Genomic DNA, 18,477 nt, shown 5'->3' with positions numbered 1-18,477 from the left:
TTTAAAATGAAAACAAAGCCTAATTTACAGGTCTTGCTCTTTGATTAAAGAAATAGTTTTAACATACATTTAAGACATAAAAGAATTAGCACCAATTTATGCACACATATACACACATGATTTCATATAGAGTCTTTTCTTGTTGCTATATGACATGTTTTGATTTATTGATCTTCTCAGCATTTTATATTAATTGGCCATAAAGAATTTACTCCAGTGAACAGCATTTTCCCTAAGAAATTCCAACCTTTTTCATAATTAAATAACTTTTCTAGAATAGAATTTTACATTTTCCCGAAGAGGATTTTAGTAATTCTAATAGAAAAAAGCTACTTTCTGTTTTAAAGACTAATTGGAAATTACTTTATATCACAACAAAAAAACTGTCGATTCATTCTATTCCATTCCACATACTTGAATATATAAAAGCTATCACCAACAAGCAAAGGATGTTCCATACATGTAAGAAGCAGGGAACTGGCAAGAAATAGTTCATGCTGGACACCTAGGGGTGGTCAAGAAATCCATGCTGATGTTGAATAGTTCTTATCAGCAGGAAAGCAATGAGATTATTTGGAGGCATAACTAGTTTCACAGCAAAACTAGGTGTAAAGATCTACTAAATTGTTGAATCTCTTCCAACTGAGAAGGTAAATATCAAACTTAATAAAATGTAACAAACAATCTAAAACCTATTTTTTTTTAACCCTTTCCATTCTTTGACATTTATTTATACTTCAACTGTTAACAATAAGTGAAAATTGCCTACTCTGGATTCAACAGTCAGTAGTCTTTGGGTAGATAAAACCAAGCCAAACCCATTGCCCTCGAGACAATTCTGACTCATAGTGACCCTATAAGAAAGAGTAGAACTGCCCCGATACAGTTTCCAAGGCTGTAATCTTTCCAGAAACAGACTGCCACATCTTTCTCCCTCAGAGCAGCTGGTGAGTTCAAACCACTCTCCTTTTGCTTAGCTGTCCAGCGCTTAACCACTGCACAGCCTCTATTCTGTGGTAATTTTTGTGCTCACTCAACTGAGAACAACAGTCAGAAGAAGTTTCAACATGTCTACTGAGTAGGTTAATTATTTTTTTGTTAAATTTCAAGTAGATAATTTATTTCCAGTGGTATGTGGTTTTCAACTGTTTCGTTTACTATGAGCAAGCATAATGAGAAGCAGGAAGAGACTAAGAAGGTGTAGATGGAAGGAACTATTTAAAATGCTGATGAATGTACGCCATTCATTGCACCTGGAATTAAGATTGTCACATCACAACCTAATATTAATAAGATGTGCTTTATTTGTATTTTAAAGAAGCAGTGGTTTTCACTTCTGGATGTAGTGTATAATCACCTACAGAGTTGCTTTTTTAGAATGCGGATACCTATGTCCTGCCCCCATCCTACTGATTAAGAATCTTATCGGGTAAAGTGTGGGTAGTGGGACCACCTCTATCATTTAAAAGCTCCACCAGTAATGTTGATATTCACAACTGAGACTCCTACACAGGATGTGATATTCCTAGAAAAGGGTATGAAGTAACAGGATGTGAGAGGTAAGGGTTCATCAATAGTGAACAGAAAATAAGAAAATCTAGCATGATCATCAAAACAAATATGTTTTAAATTCAGTAATATATCTATACACCACTGTTCTCAGAAAAAAAGAAATCAGTATGGAATTGCAACAGGTACTAATAAAGAACCTTGAAAGAAAAGAAAATATTTCCATGAATTTTCCATGAGAGTCATATTTAGTCCCTATTTTTACATTGGCTCTGCATATAATTATTGTGATCCTTCTGAGGTTTCTTTTATCTTCTATTCCTTCTAGCTCATCTTCCTATATTGACATTTTGCTTCCTGAAATGCATCTATTGACTACCTGAAAGTTAAAGTAAATCTATTTAAATGTCTGTTGACAGGATAACTTAATATGTGTAACAGTGGGATATACATGAAAGTAATATATTAAAGGACATAACCATTGAATAGGTTTGCTCTTCATTTTCTTCAATTACTCCAACTTGCCACTCTTGCCTCCTACCCAATTTTACAGTAGCTTCCTATTCTCAACAAAGGTTGCATACCTTGGCTCCAATCACTTTTTTTCATAAGATTGTCACTGAAGTTGGCTCTTGGATACCAAAGATTGAGCTCTGAATTTAAGCTAAAATTTAGCTTGTGAGGATAGCTAAAGGGGAACATGAATAAAATTGACTATTTCTACATGAGCAGGTGGACCAGGGTCTGATAGAGATCACTAGAGTTCCATATTAGACAGAGAATTGACTTCTCCTCAAAGGTTAAAAGTACTTGAAATTTTGAACCAAATTAACCTCCCAGGTCACTGGGGCATCATTTAGTAAATTGCATTGTGTCTTCATAAATGGGACCAAGGCTATTACAGAGTTGTTTCGTCTAACTTAGGAAATAAATTTACTTATGTGCATTAGTGTGGACATCAGAAACATGCTTAAAATCCTTAATAGCAAAGTGATGATGTAGTTTATGTGGAAAATAATTTTTTCAAGTGTTTTGGTATTGAAAAATCCTTTTAAAAATAAAATAAAAGTGAATGGGACATGAGGAAGTAGACAAGACAAATTTAATCAAGTCAGTCATGAAGTCTGGTTTTGAAGAGGAGGAGAATTGGGTGGTAAAGGTAAGAGGTCAAGGTAGGGAAACAGGTGAGATTTATTTATGATCTGAAGACACCAGTAAACTTATCTTTTTTACTGAAGGTCCAAGATAAAAATGGGAGAACAAGCAAAGTAGGATCCCTAAGGATATGGAAGGAGATAAAATCTTGTCCATATGTGAATAAATTCATCCTCATAAACTGAGCCATCTCTCCCATTATAACAGAAAGAAAGTGAAAACAAATGGTGACAAATGCAGATAAGTTTGTAGATTTGCTACAGAGTGAGGGAATTTCTGTCTAGCTGCTTCTATTTTTTCTCTGTGAAAACTTAAGATGGTGCTTGGCAAAGTTGTTTTTGAAAGTAACAAGAGGAAGGATGAAATAGAAGGACCGCTGTGAATGAGAAGATTTGAAATAGATACGTTGGAGAGTAGAAGAGAGAACTGATGAGGGAAACATAAAAGAACTGCCAAACACCACTCCAAGTCTAGCTCAGGTGGGAGACACTCAAGCTGTAGTCACGCTAGTATCCACAGTTATATTTCTCTCCAGCAGCACTCATTAACCAGGATGCTGTTTTGACAAGGTCAGATAGCTGGCATTGCCTGATGAAAATAATGGGAGGACATACATGGAGGAAGAAACCTGAGGGATTTGCATGAGAGTAGCTGAATCTAAAATGGTGAGAGAAGTTTACACTGTTCTAACAAAGGTGGGAAGTGTGTGAATATTTTAGCCTGGGTTCTCTAGAGGAGCAAAACCAGTGAAGCATATGTATATAAGTATAGAGAGATTTAGTTCAAGGAAATGGCTCACACAATTATGAGGCTAGCAAGTCCCAAATCTGTGGGTCAGGCAGCAGGGTGCTGGCTCACAGGGTTTCAGGAGCTGGCGAATCCAAAATCTGCATGTCAAGCAGCTGGCTGAAGGCTTCTAATGTCCCAAGAAGAGGAAGTCAGATGGGACAAGTACAGGAAAGAGAGAGAGCATGTGCTTTGCCAGAACATCCATTTATATATTGGATGCAGGCCACACCCCAAGGAAACTCCCCTCCAACTGACTGGCTGCTCTAATCAGAGCACAAAATGGAGGATGGTATATGGTGTCTGCCAAACCACTGAGGATCATGGTCTAGCCAAGCTGACATATAACATTAACTATCACAGTGAATGTTTGTGAATGAAGTGAGACAGAATCAGATTTCTGAAAAAATTTGAAAAATTCTGTGTTAAATACAAGTTGTCAAGGACTCATGTAACACTGGCAAATATTCTGTTAGTACTTGAATGGTGTGGCTTTTGACAGAATTTATCCTGGAGTACATGACCTCTAAAGTACTCTCTAGCTTTAAAATCCAATAAGCCTCAGATTTAAAGTCTATGTACAGTTAAGGAATCAGAGGAGCTAGCTAAAGAAACAGCGAGGGAATATTCAGAAACAGAAACTTGGGAAGGTTACTAAGGAATTGCAACTCTGTGGAAATATGGTAGTGTTGTTGTTGTTAGGTACTGTCGAGTCAGTTCCAACTCATAGCAACTCTACGTATAACAGAATGAAACCATGCCCGGTCCTGCGCCATCCTCACAACTGTTGTTTTGCTTGAGCCCATTGTTGTTACCACTGTGTCAATCCATCTCATTGAGGATCTTCCTCTTTTTCTCTGATCCTCTACTTTACTAAGCATGATGTCCTTCTCTAGGGATTGATCCCTCCTGATAACATATCCAAAGTATATGAGACAAAGTCTCAGCATCCTTGCCCCTAAGGAGCATTCTGACTGTATTTCTTCCAAGACAGATTTGTTTGTTCTTTTGGCAGTCCATGGTATGTTCAGTATTCTTTGCTGACACCATAATTCAAAGGCATCAATTCTTCGATCTTCCATATTCATTATCCAGCTTTCGCGTGCATATGAGGCAATTAAAAACACCATGGCCTGGGTCAGGCGCACCTTTTAGTCCCCAGGGTGATATCTTTTTTTTTTACACTTTAAAGAGATCTTTTGCAGCAGATTTGCCCAGTGCAATACGTCCTTTGATTTCTCAACTGCTGCTTCCATGGACATTGACTGTGGATCTAAGTAAAACGAAATCCCTGACAACTTCAATCTTTTCTCCATTTATCATGATGTTGCTTATTGGTCCTGTTGTGAGGATTTTTGTTTTCTTCATGTTGAGATATAATCCATACTGAACTTCATCAGTAAGTATTTCCAGTCCCCTTCACTTTCAGCAAGCAAGGTTGTGTCATCTGCATATCTTCCTCCAATCTTGATGCCGTGTTCTTCTTCATATAGGCTGGCTTCCAGTCATATATGCATTAAGAAACTCACCATGATGGTGTTAATATTAAAAATCAGCAGTTGAGAGAAGATAAAAGGAGAGGAATTAGACTCCATAGAGAAGATAGGCATGATGGGTCTAATAGCTTATTTAACAAAACACACACCTACACACTAATATGTCATGGTGCCTTGATAATATATACTTTCCCATTATCTGAATGTTATTCTACACTGTCAGCCTGAGTGTACTGTTCAAAGTTGATCAAAGTGAGTTAGTACACCATAACATAAAAGCTGTCAGCAGTGAATGCTCTACCTGACTGTCCTTTCTTATGTGTATCAGGGGCCGTTTCCACCACCGTGTTTTCACTTTCTGACATTTATAATTATTCATTCTGGTGAACAGTTTTGGCCTTTATTGAATAACAAAATTATGCAAGTGATAGTGCTTGGAGACCATGGGAGTTAGGGGATTTTGTATCATGCTAGGTGTAATAATGATAGATCTACGATGGAGGTGCTATCAATGAAGTGGTCAGAAAAAAGAAGAGAGATGATAACAATGTGATAGTGATGAGCAATGGAGAACTGGTGGACATACTTTAAAAAAAACTGAAGAGTGCTGTAAATGATGTAGCCATGAGTTGGAATCAACTCAACAGCAACTGGTTCTTGTTCTTTCTGGTTCTTAATAATAAGTTTAAGGACAGCAAAGAAAGGCTGGTGAAATATTCAGACCAATGGCTGAAAAAAAAGTATGTCATGAATCATGTTACCATTTCAGAGGACTGGAAGAATAATTCCCAACTGTAATGTCAGCCGAGTATTCCTATAGACTGCAAGTCCACTAAAAGGAGAAAGTGTGTATTACCAAATGCCATCTACTTAATAATTATTATTAAACACTGATCATAATTAAACAGTAGATTTTGTTGCCCTTCATAAATTAGGATCAATGCTTGTTGTAAGTGTTGTTCATAAATTATTGTAATTGATATTATTATTATTATTTTACAAATTAATCTGATTTTAAAGCTATATTTTAAAATGAGCAAGGTTAGTATTCAGATTTCTTTCAAGAGTTGATTTTTTGGTAAATATCTTGCTGTGAATATGTAAATCAGTCACACTGATTTAGTATGTACCTCTCTTCTCCAGTTTTAGAAGCTGTAAACATAACCTTGAATTTAAATTTTTACTTATGTTTTTAGAATATTTCAGGTTTTAAAAACGTGGTATCCTTTACTATCGGGAACATGAGCCTGCAATATTTACCTTAAATTTAGAATTTATAGCTTAGTGCTGTGAAACCAACTTTTTTTTCCAGCTTGTGTTTATGGAATGAAATACAAATCAAGGTGGTATTTCTGCCTCAGTAAACTGTGTCTACTCAGAAGAAAATATTAAAATATAGAAGGACTTCTAATTTCTATCTGCCTGAATACCTGGTTTCTATCCTATCCCTAGATTCCAGAAATTCACATTAAACATTTTCATAATGAATCTATCACCTAACAGTAGTTCTTAAAGAGTGTGATTGTTTTACTCTGTGGATTCCTCTGAAAGAAAAACCAGGGACTGAAAACATCATTATATTGCATATTTTATTTACTATTGTGGATTTGGGGGGAAAAATGATTTCAAGAGAAATTATTAGAAGTTCCAGAGGACAGTTTTGGAACCATCTCTGAGTCATTTAAAAAGAACACCAGCACTCACCTATTAGGGATGCTAAAAATAGCATAGACTTTCACTGAGAAAAGAAGAAAGAAAATGCTTTTTAGATTCACAATATTGTGAAAATACTTTAATATTTAAAGGGTTGGTTTTCCACTTCTGTCATACTGATATTCTAACAAAGGTACAAAGGGGTAGCAATGCAGTTCTTCCTGATGTACAGAACAAATAAATTTTCATAATCTTGCCTATAAATTTAAAGTTTATATATTAGACTAGGTTTCATATTTGGCTACTGTTATTAGTGGGCTGAAAACAGCTGGATGGAACATTGGGGTAAGGATTCTCTTGAGCTAAGCCAAGTGACAGTGATAACGAAGAAAGTTGTCACCCACTGAAGCTGGTTTTATGATCTCACCCCTTTCGAGCTGCCTATGGTGATCTAGGTGAGAGAGGTACTGATCATATCACAGCGCACTCACCCTGGTGCCTTAGTGTCTCTAGTTCATAGATCCATTTCCCTCCTAACTTCTCACCCAAAGCCATTCCAAATTCTAATACCTATTCCAAATTCTAATACCCTGTAGGATCCATGATAATAAATTAATATCGTCACTCCTTTAACAAACATACGTTGAGTTCCTAATATATGCCTAGCATATATTAGTCCTTGTGGATTAAAAAATAAATGAGATAAAGCCTCATCCTACCAGGGCTCACAATCCAGTGGGCATATATATATATATATATAAAATTGTAATGACAATACAATGCAATATATGCTACATTCAAGCTATAGACCTAGTGCTTATGGGCATAGAGATAAGGGAATGTCTACTTCTGCTTGGGAAAAAATTGAAGAGACAAAGAACTAACATGTATGGCATGCTCATTATTAAGGGTTATTATGAGAATGGAAAAACTTCTTTTAAAAAAATTCCTGATATGTGATAAGTACTATATAACTATTGGCTCAAAACATATAACTTTTATGGTATGGAGAACACATTCTAAATTTCTTCTTGATTTTCCATTTTGGTATGATAATAATATATAACAGTAGCGCATACATCAGAATATACTTCCAGCAGAGCAATTAAGTTTTCATAAAAGCCGTGAATATTTAAAATCAAACTAAGTAGAATACATTGCAGCCCCTCTAGGTCCAACTTAAATTTAATGAACTCTTAGCTGAACTAAATGTCTCGTCCCCATAAACTTAGAGGCACAATGTTTACAGAAACTGCAGCTTCAACATTCTTCAACAGTACTTAGGACTACCAACTGGGGTTGGGGGGCACATTTACTTTTCTTAGAGGACTCTGGCTTTTTTTTTTTTTTTAGCCAGCTGCCAACATGGCATCTTACCCACTTGGAATGCAGTCAGATTATGTAGGACAGAGGTGTTGCCTCCCTGTTCTGCTCCCGACTCAGTACTGACCCCAGTTCCTCTGGGGGATGGTAAGGACAAGGGGAGCAAAGTAACAGTCAGCCTAGACTGCTCAGATTCTGCACCAACCTACCCAAGACACTAGGACAATGAGCATTTACCTTTCATCCATTCACCAAGAGCACCTAATTAGTGGCAGAGATGAGGCAATATGAGCCTGACTCTTCGTGCTTAATTACAGAAGATAGAACTGGTCTCTGGTTTGCCAGAAGTCTCCAGGCTGGCTTTGCATTACACAGCTATACAAAAACCCTAAATACCTTCTATATTCCTTCACTAGAATCCACCCAGGTTCCATCCGACCTCTTTCAGGGTAGGTCTTCAATACTACCTCCTTGAAACCATAATAGGCGGTTACCTTTGCCCACGGTTTTACCATATCATTATGAAATAAAGAGTAGATTGGACTTCTAAGCTACATTTTGAGTGATCAAAAACTATGTAAGAGCTCAATATTCCCTTTCAAGGTGTCTCACAGATATCATCTAGTTTTAAACTGATTTATCTCTTTTACACAATCTTTGTGCTTTTGGTCATTGGCCTGTTTTTCTTTTCTCCTATTTATTTCTAAAGCACCATTAGATCTATTTTAATATACTATTTTAATATATATATCAATAGACGCTAACCTACCTTCATATTTAGGGACATTGGGGAAAAGAAGGAATTGCTATCCTTTGAGTCAGGTTCATAGGAAAATATTGTATGACAATATTGCTTGCTAGCTTTATCCCCATAAATAAATCATATCTTTATTTTACTATTATAGTTGCTTTCTATGTTCCCTTTTCAACCGTTACTCATTCTCAGTTAAATTGAAGCCAGGAATGACTGCAAAGTAGACTTGCATTTTAAAAAAGACTATGATTTTTGTGTTTATTTAATGGTTTCATTAACAGCATTGTGATTTTCAACCTACTCATCATCATTCTCCCTAGCACTTGGTTAGTCTTTCCAGATCACAAAAACATTCATATCCACATTCACACCTAAAACATTTATATTCACACCTCAGCTGTGTTTCTTGTATCTCTGAGTCATTCTGAAGGCCTATTAACTATGATACACGATATAATTACTCATTCCAGTGGGCAGAAGAATTCTGATACTGTCAGATTCAGACATATATTATGAACTACCTCTGTATATTCATTCAATTTATGTTTTCAACATTTACTGCAGACCTAATATGAACTAGGCATCATACACGTAAATAAGTAATTGGGTATTGATTACTGGAACATCATATTCAGGTTGGTATGTAGCAGTACTGAAAATAGTTAACCAGTGTTGATTAAACATAAGAAGAGTAGGTATGACATGACATGGTTATCCAGGCATAATTAAAAAGTCATGGATATCAGGATTTCTGACAATATGTGCCCATGAATAATGGACCTAGATTTCCTTAGAATTCGGAAGTAATTGTTATTCACTTTCTTCTACGTCTAACCACGTATCCTCAACTTTTCATTTTCATTACACGATATACCTAAAAGTTTACAAAGTAAAGTTTTATAGAATCAGTATTCTCAGATTCACTTCACAGGAAATTCCACTAGTCCTCTCTCTCTCTCTTTTTTCTTCTAATATTAAAATGATAAGGGACTATTAAATGAACCATTTTATCCCTGGCTAAAGCTCATGTTGTATTTTGACATTTTACATCAGTCAAATTATGAAAATCTGTCTAAAAATAGAGATTATGATTATTAGGCTTTTCATCTCTAGCACCTACCACAGTGCCTATAACATAGATAGTGAGTGTTCAATAATTGTTTGGCAAATAAATATCAGTCCAGCTGGAGTATTTTCTGTATGTTTTGTTGGCAAAATAATGATTAGAAAGTCTTAAAAACTTACGTGTGTGTGTTTTAAAAACTATATTGTTCATTTTATAAAATCATTTGGGTTTTTATTGTTGGGAAAAAAAGCTTTCTTCCATTTGAACTAATTTTTTTTTAAACTGATAAAAGAATAGCCATTTATTGACATTTCATCAGACAATTCCCTGTATAATTATAATAAAAGAGGTTGATATTCCTTGAGTAGCTGAACATGTGGAAATAACAATCTGCTTTATTTCTAAGAAACTTGAAAAGCAGGAAAACTTTGAACATCACTGACTTTCCAGGAAAAATTTGTGGAAGAGGTAAACCATTTTCTGGAGAAGTATACTATTTAAATGTGCCTGTTACTTTGGCTTTTTAAAAGCATAACACAGTACCCCTTTTTTTTCAGTCAAAAAAACAACTATATTAAGCAGAAATTAAAAAAAAAAAAATTCAACCCCAAGTAATGATGAATTTCTACAACATTTTTTATAAATTAACATGCATAATTGTTTCTTAGCATTTTATAATGACTAAAAGGTGGTCTTATAATATTAAAAAGACTTTTATGAATTTAAAGTCATATGAATTACAGATGCAGTGAGACTTTAAATCAATAACAAAAGGACTATACCATGTAGTGTGATTTTAGAAAACATAGGCTGTATAGAAAATTGAGAGTCCATATTTACAACTATAATTTGTAAACATTAATGCCAGTGGGTTAAGCTTAGGAGGGCAAAATAATGTGATTAAGTATTCCCAAGATAGTCTTAAATATAAACAAGTAGAAACATTAACCTGCAAAAGTGATCCTTTGCAAAAGAAAAATTACTAAACAGAAAGGAATGTTGTTGAGGCCAAATGAGTATTTTGTGACATCAAAATGATAAATATGGAAATAAGGAAGGGGATGTACTAGTGTGATGCTAAATAAAAGTTTTGTTTTGTTTGTTGTTTTTGTTTTAAGTGTGAAGACCATGCTGAATGTGTTTATAAATTGATGTGAATTAATGAAGGAGGGAATTTAAATCTATTTTATTTTACATGAAAAATATTAGCTTTTTGATATGTCGTGATATGTTCTCATATAGATTGATATGATATGAAAGGTCAAGGAGTAGAAAAGCCAATCAGTATAAGAAATGTAGCAATAACTTGTAGACACAGTTGTCAGAGGCTGTTGCTTAGAATCATTAGAATCCCACCTACAAAGAAAAGAGAATACCATATGTTGTGTTTCAAAATGGTAGTCATCAAATTTGAGTATGTCTCTCATGCAGTATGAAGTTTAGTCTTCTACAGAGTTGTTCATCAGCATACATAAAACTACAAGGACATTTGCTCAGATAGGACTAGAGGAATGATCTAGATTTTATATAAATCGTGTACAAAACCTGCTTAATATTCAAGTAGAAATGAAGATGTTAAGAAAATACGTGTTTCTTTGAGAGACTAACTTGAATTGTAAACTTTCACTTAAAGCACAGCAATAAAAAAAAAGAGAGAGAGATGGAAAAAACAATCATTAACTTTATTTGGAAAGGGAAGAGGCCCCAGATAAGTAAAGCATTTCTGAAGAAGAATAAAGTAGGAGGACTCAATTACCTGACCTCAGAACCGATTATACAGCTACAGTAGTCAAAACAGCCTGGTACTGGTAAACAACAGGAACACTGACCAATGAAACAGAATCAAGAACCCAGATATAAATCCATCCACCTACAGTCACCTGATTTTTGACAAGGACCCAAAGCCCATCAAATAAGGAAAAGACAGTCTTTTTAACAAATTGTGCTGGCAAAGTTGGATAACCATCTGCAAAAAAATGAAATAGGACCTATACCTCACACCATACACCAAAACTAATTTGAAATGGATTAAAGACCTAAATATAAAACCAAAAACTATAATGATCATAGAAGAAAAAATAGGATCAATGCTAGAGACCCTAATACATGGCATTAATAGGATACAAGCCATAACTAACAACATACGAACTCCAGAAGGTAAGCTAGATAACTGGGACCTTCTAAAAATTAAACACTTATGCTCATCAAAAGACTTTACCAAAAGGGTAAAAAGAGAACCTACAGACTTGGAAAAAATTCTCAGCTATTACAAATCTGACAAAGGTCTATTCTCTAAAATCTACAGGAAAATCCAACACCTCTACAACAAAAAAACAAATAATCCAATTAAAAAATGGGCAAAGGAAATGAACAGACACTTCACCAAAGAAGACATTAAAGTAGCTAACAAACACATGAGGAAATGCTCACGATCACTAGCCATTAAAGAAATGCAAATCAAAACCACAATGAGATACCATCTCACCCTGGCATTACTGGCACGAATCAAAAAAGCAGAAAATAACAAATGTTGAAGAGGCTGCAGGGAGATTGGAACTCTTATGCACTGCTAGTGGGAATGCAAAATGGTACAACTGTTTTGGAAAACGATATGGCACTTCCTTAGAAAGCTAGAAATAGAAATACCATATGATTCAGCAATCCCACTCCTAGGAATATATCCTACAGAAATAAGAATCAACACATGAATAGACATATACACACCCATGTTCATTGCAGCATTGTTCACAATAGCAAAAAGACGGAAACAACCTAGACTCCCATCAACAGATGAATGAATAAACAAACTATGGTCCATACACACAATGGAATACTACACAACTATAAAGAACAATGATGAATCTGGGAAGCATCTCACAATATGGATGAATCTGGAGGGCATTACACTGAGTGAAATAAGTCAATCACAAATGGACAAATATTGTATGAGACCACTACTATAAAAACTCATGAAAAGGTTTACACACAAAAAGAAACAATCTTTGATGGTTACGAGGGAGGGGAAAGGTAGGGGTGGAAAAATACTAAATAGACAATAGAGAAGTGATTATTTTGGTTAAGGGTAAGACAGTACACAATACTGGGGAAGCCAGCACAACTTTTTCAGGGTAAGGTCATGGAAGCTCCATGGACAAATCCAAACTCCCTGAGGGACTGAATTACTGGGCTGAGGGCTGTGGAGACCATGGTCTCAAGGAACATCTAGCTCAATGGGCATAACATAGTTTATAAAGAAAATGTTCTACATTGTACTTTGGTGAGTAGCATCAGGATCTTAAAAGCCTGTGAGCAGCCATCTCAGATACTCCACTGGTCTCACAGCAAGGGAAAATGAAGAAAACTAAAGACACAAGGGAAAGATTAGTCCAAAGGACTAATAGAGCACAACTGCCAAGGCCTCCACCAGACTAAGTCTAGTACAACTAGATGGTGCCCGGCTACCACCACTGACTACTCTGACAGGGATCACAATAGAGGGTCCCAGACAGAGCTGGAGAAAAATGTAGAACAAAATCCTAACTCAAAATAAGACCAGACTTACTGGCCTGACAGAATCTGGAGACACTCTGAGAGTATGGCCCAAGGACATCCTTTTAGCCCAGTAATGAAATCACTCTGGAGGTTCACATTTTAGCCAAAGATTAGACAAATCCATAGGACAAAACAAGACTAAAAGGGCACACCAGCCCTGTGGCAAGGACTAGAAGGCAGGAGAGGACAGGAAAGCTGGTAATAGGGAACCCAAGGTTGAGAACGGAGAGTACTGACATGTCATAGGGTTGTTAACCAATGCCATAAAACAATATATGTACTAACTGTTAAATGAGAACCTAGTTTGTTCTGTAAACCTTCTTCTAAAGTTCAATAAAAAGAAAAGAAAGTATGTGGTTGTAATAGCAAGATTTAGATCAGTGGTGTAAGTACAACAATTAAAAAGTAGACGGATTTATATTTAAGAATGTTCTCCTTGCTCTAGCGATTCATGGACTCAAAGGAACTGAAAACACTACTATGAAAATATTCAATTATTTTTCAAGAAAAAACCCATTTTGAAAGTATGTTTCATGAGCGCTTTAGTTATATTTTGCCACATAGCAAATGACTCCAAAACTTAGTTGCTTAAAACAACAAACATTTGTTACCTCACACAATATCTGACAGTCAGCATGTTGGAGTCCCTTAACAGTGTGATTCTGGTTCAAGGTCTCTCACGAGTTTGCAGGCAAGAGGTCAGCCAAGACTGTAGTCACCTGAAGGCTGTACTGGGGCTGGAGAGTCTTCTTCTAAGATGGCTCACTCATATGGCTATGGGTGGAGATTTGAGTGTCTCATTGGCAATTGAGAGGAGACCTCAGTTCCTTGCCATGTGAACCTCACGTCTAATGGCTTCCACAGAGTGAGGATCCAAGTGAGTGAGGCAAAAGCCACAATGCCTTTTAAGACTAAGCCTCAGAAGTGATTTACCATCACTTTTGCTATATTCTATTAGTCACACAGACCAAACCCTGATACAGTTTGGAAAAGACCTATACAAGGACATGAATATCAGGAAAGAAGGCTCATTGGAGGCCGTCTTTGAGACTGTCAACCACAGTGAGGGCAAAAGGAAAGTAGGGAGGGAAAGGGGAAGAAAGGGTGAAGAGATAGAGAGAGGGAGGGAAGAGAGAAAGAAAGATACTGCCATAATTTTGGTGATCATTTTCCAGCATTCTAGAAATTACCACATCAAAACACTGACCACCATCAAAAAATAAAATTTAATTATTTAAGTTTTGCCAAAAACATTGTTTTTCAGCAATCGGTCAAATGGCTACAACCTACTAGGGTTCGCATATTAAGCAATTAATTGGTCAGAATGTTTTATTTTTAATTGTACTATAATAAAAATTCTGCAACCTGTAGAATAAAAATGTCTTCCAAAAAGGAATATAACATTGTATGGTACTTATGTGGTGTTTATAAGTTTAAACACTATCACTAAATGACAACGTTAAATTATGGCTGCCAGAATTAGCAAATAAAAAGGCAAGATGCCCAGTTACACTTGAATTTCAGATAAACAAAAAATAACATTTAGTGTAAGTAAATCCCATGCAATAAACAACAGTTTGTTTATCTGAAATTTAAATTTTACTGCCTTAAAGTTAAGTTTCTAAGAGTCTACCTAAAATAGCTCTTAAACTACATTATAGACGAACATAATGAAATTATATGTGATACAAATTCTTTTCTTCCTATTATTTTTGCTGCATAAAACTATATTTCAAATAGAATAAGTACACCAAAGAAAATAGTTGTTATTCATTAAAATTTATATATATATTTTCCAGAACTTGTGTAAGAGTTGGCAATTGTATATATACGTGTGTGTGTGTGTGTGTGTATATATATGCATATATACTACCATGTCTACTTATGAGATTGTCTAGGTCCATGTCCAGGAAAATAACACGATAGCCAGCTCCCGAGTCTAGTCACGCCCTGTAGATTGATTTGAACCAGTAATCTGACCTCTGTAAGGCTGCAGAAATCTCTAAATAAAAGACAACGCCTGCTTTAGAATTCATCGTCTTTAGCTTTTTTCTCTGAGGTTTGCTGGTGGATGTCTTCATGCTCTTTCCCATTTCAGGATAAGAATTGTGATTAGAGTACAATACAACCTAGAAGAAAAATGAGAGCCATCCCAGGGAGCTAAACTTAATGAAATAATCATACAGTATATCTTCATCCATGAAAATGTCCTGCTCATTGCCTTGTATATAGTATGCGTTTAAACAATCTGGGAAGTAAATTTCACTTGACTATCCCTTTCTGCTAAGGCCAAGTGTAGGATGCTGTGGCCAAAATAGGCAATAGAATGTTGATTTTAAATTGCAAGACCAATTTATTTTGCTGTGCACACTGACCTAGCCAAAGACCATCAAACCACAAATAAATACGTGAAATACTATCAAAGTAACATTTAAATATTTGGCAGCCATTTATTTTAATGTCCAATTCAAAACTGAGTTTGTACAAGAGAATGATCCAATTGTTGCCCAGACTACATAAATCATTGTGTTTTAAAGTCTGGATTTTGAAATCTGTATGTAATATATGGTAATTTAAAACACATTCAAAGGCCAATTTAAGAAAATCTGCTTGATACAGGACCATGCATAGAATGGAGCTGAAATATAGATCCTAAGGAAAAGTATTTTATATAAAGGCATTAAGGATGCAGAATGATACAGATGTGGGGGGAAGAAAAAGACACTAGTATTTTGCTCTCTAAGAAGACCTGACAGCACAATGGATAAGGGCTCAGGTGCTAAGCAGCCAAAAAGTCAGTGGTTCCAACACACCACCGGCTCTGCGGGAGTAAAGACCTGGAGATCTGCTCCCATAAAGATTATGCCTAAGAAATCCTGTGGGGCAGTTCTATTCTGTTCTATAGGGTCGCTATGAGTCGAAATTGACTCCACAACACACAACAACTATATACTACTTTCTAATGAGAGTTGGTCACCAATGGCTGGGTTTAAAAGATAAGTACAACTGGGTGGTGGTGTGGGGCTGGGGGGGACTCTTAGCCTTACATGTAGTCCTAAGCAGCACAACTGATATTTAAAGAGAAATAAATCAACAGATGGCATGGAGGAAAATTTTAAAAATAATTTCAAACACTCTCCCTACTTTTGCCAATAGTTTGGGAAGTATTTTTGGTCCCTTTAATGAAAGTGTCACATGTGGATTTTCGAGCACACTAAAAAAATTAGTGTTATTCTGATATCTGAAAAAATAGACAGATGGTTTTTAGAGTTATTATACATACTCATGCCTTAAAATTTTCAGAAATTTCCCTGTGTAAAAAAGAGGAAGCTTTTTACTGTGTTTTTGCTTTTGTTTATGCCCCACAATATACCCACGTGAATAATGAAAAAAGAAAACCAAGGGAGGAGATGATATATTGCTTCTAAAATATTGCTTGCTACTGCTGGGTATTTTCCCTTTTTTCCATATCATTAGCAGCTGTTTAATAAAACCATGATGTCCCTGTCTTTTCCTAGATCATTATGCCAGTTAACTTTTTCCAAGCCTTCAAAGACACTATGTAGTTACATGGAAGGACATGGTAAAGATACTGACTACTACACTCTAACATATAAGTGTGCTCTCAAGTGAAGTGATGCCGCTCAAGGATGTAAGACCCACTGGCAAAAGGGTTAAGCATTTACAGCCCCAGGATTGGAATGACAAACTTTGTACCTACTAAGAACGTAAAACACCCTTGCATTTGCAAGATTTTGTGCAAGCCACAGCATTTATAAGACAAGCAATATTCTTTCTTCAGAAGAAATTTATATTCCCTGGCAAATACTGAGCAGAGGTTTGTTAGAAGAGCCTATCCACTGAAAATTGTGTAAATATTGGCAACTTATTTTTCATTTAAAATACGTCATCCTCACTTGGGATTATAGAAGGAAAGGGCTAGAAAAGCATTCCTTGTAGAGTGAGAACACTCTATGCCATATTTAGAAAATTATATGTGAAATATATGCATGATAAAAACTGAAAAGTAAAGATGGTCCAAAGATACTCTATCAGTTGTTTGTGGTACACCTTTTACGTCAAGTAAGCCTGTATAAAAATGCAATCTATCTCTTACACTGCTATACCTAATTTCGCAGATTCATAGACTGGGCAATTTAAACAAATCAGATATGGTTATAGCTAGAAAACAAGTCAGAAGTAGGAATTAGTTTGAAAAGGTTAGATACCAAATGGTGTCCCCGGTGTAATTGCATTTTATAGTACATACCCAATAGGAACAATTGGATTATTTTAAACCATTAACTTTCAAGTTTAAAGCAGAAACATATTGAACAATTTCTATTGTAATTGTTGGCTAAATGGTCAACTGTGATCGCCTTAAATTTAATCATTTAGTGAGTCAACAAACATTTAAAATCTGTTTGGAACGTATAAGATATAAAGATAAAAGGTCTAAGACCTAAATTTAAAAATTTTTCCCTGTGGCATTGGGCTCACAGGAGAAAAAGCAAAGAGATGCTCTAAACCAAAAACCAAACCCGTTGCTGTCGAGTTGATTCCAACTCATAGCGACCCTATAGGACAGAGTAGAACTGCCCTATAGTGTTTCCAAGGAGCAGCTCGTGGATTTAAACTGCCGACCTTTTGGTTAGCAGCTGAGCTTTTAATCACTGTGCCACCAGGGCTCAGAGGGTTATTAAGAGTTACAGTTTGGATGGCTTTCTTCAAATTATGTTGTCAACTTTAGGATTTTGGTTATTTTTACATTTCTCGGCTACTGAGTTTCACCGTATGTTTCTGCAAAAATGGCAATGGAGAATGTCTTAGCCATCTAGTGCTGCTCTAACAGAAATACCACAAGCGGATGGATTTAGCAAAGAGAAGTTTATTCTCTCACAGTCCAGTAGGCTACAAGTCCAAATTCAGGGCGTCAGCTCCAGGGGAAGGCTTTCTCCATCGGCTCTGGAGGAAGGTCCGTGTCATCAGTCTTTCTTTGGTCTGGGAGCTTCTCTGTGCAGGAACCTCTGGTCCAAAGGACGCGCTCTGCTCCCAGCACTGCTTTCTTGATGGTATGAGGTCCCCCTGTCTTACTGCTCACTTCTGTCTTTTATATCTCAAGAGATTGCCTCAGGACACAATCCAGTCCTGTAGATCAGGTCCTGCCTTACTAACACAACTGC

Source organism: Trichechus manatus, unplaced genomic scaffold, assembly GCF_000243295.1.
Source record: "Trichechus manatus latirostris isolate Lorelei unplaced genomic scaffold, TriManLat1.0 scaffold00012, whole genome shotgun sequence".
Classification (NCBI taxonomy): Eukaryota; Metazoa; Chordata; class Mammalia; order Sirenia; family Trichechidae; genus Trichechus; species Trichechus manatus.
The sequence above is the reverse complement of the archived record's forward strand: the minus strand, read 5'-3'. Positions refer to the sequence as shown.